This window comes from Elephantulus edwardii, unplaced genomic scaffold, assembly GCF_000299155.1.
Source record: "Elephantulus edwardii isolate Elephantulus edwardi_28Jun2011 unplaced genomic scaffold, EleEdw1.0 scaffold00013, whole genome shotgun sequence".
NCBI lineage: Eukaryota > Metazoa > Chordata > Mammalia > Macroscelidea > Macroscelididae > Elephantulus > Elephantulus edwardii.
In genome coordinates this window covers 1,383,476-1,384,630 of record NW_006399763.1, presented here as the reverse complement: position 1 = coordinate 1,384,630, position 1,155 = coordinate 1,383,476, and positions in this window count along the sequence as shown.

The following is a 1,155-nucleotide window of genomic DNA, read 5'->3' as shown; positions in this document are numbered from 1 at the left end:
GGCTTTAGTGATAATATCATGCAAGAGACCACATGATAGAACTTTGCAAAACTTATTCATTGGAAATATGACTATCTGCATAATAAACCTATTTTGATGGAATACACAGAAATAAAATTGACCGCATCTGTCATCTGTGGAAAGATATGAAGATGCTCAATCTCATCAGTCACAACAAAGCCAGGGAGTACTTGTGGAATAAACAATCAATTGCTTATATGCAAGTTGAAGCTGAGGAAAATTAAAATAAGTTTACAAGGACCTAAGTACAGCCTTGAATATTTCCTACCTGACTTCACAGACTATCTCAAGAAGAGATTTGGTACATTGAACACTTAATGACTAGACACTAGATAAGCTGTAGAATGATATCAGGAGACCATGCATAAAGAAAACAAAAGGTCATGAAGAAGTAAACAGAAAGAAATAAAAGACCAAAGTCAGTGTTTTGAATACAGAGTAGGTAAAGAGAAGGGAAGAAATGATGAAGTAAAAGGGTTGAACAGAATATTTCAAAGAGTGGTGCTTAACAAGACAAAGTCAAGTATTATAATGAAATACTCAATGTCCTGGGGCTAGAAAACTAAGAAGAAAGAACACACTCAGCATTTCTCAATCTAAAATTCCTGAAGAAAAAATTGAGTCTTGAATTACAATACTAGAGTCTATGGGAAGGAAAAGTGGAGGAGGGGGCAGCAAAAGCACAAGAAACATCAAAAGATGATACAAAGAATACACAGAATCACACACACACACACACACACACACACACACACACACAATTGTCAATGTTGAATCATTTCAGAAGGTAGCATATGATAAAGGAAAGAAAACTAAACGAACAACAAAATCAATTATACTGAAGGAAGAAGTTCAAGTTATGGGTAAGACTCTGGCAAAAACACAAGGCTCTAGGAATTGACAGAATACCAACTAAGATGTCTCAACGATGCAATACTGTAAGTGTTCATTCACCTTTGCTATAACATTTTTGAGACAGCCACTGGGCCAACCATCTAAAAAAGAGCCAAAGTCATGCTCATCCCCCCCCCAAAAAAAAGTGATACTGCAGAATATAGAAATTATCAAACAGTATCATTAATATCACATGCAAGTAAAATTTTGCTGAAGGTAAAATTAAAAACTGCAATGGAG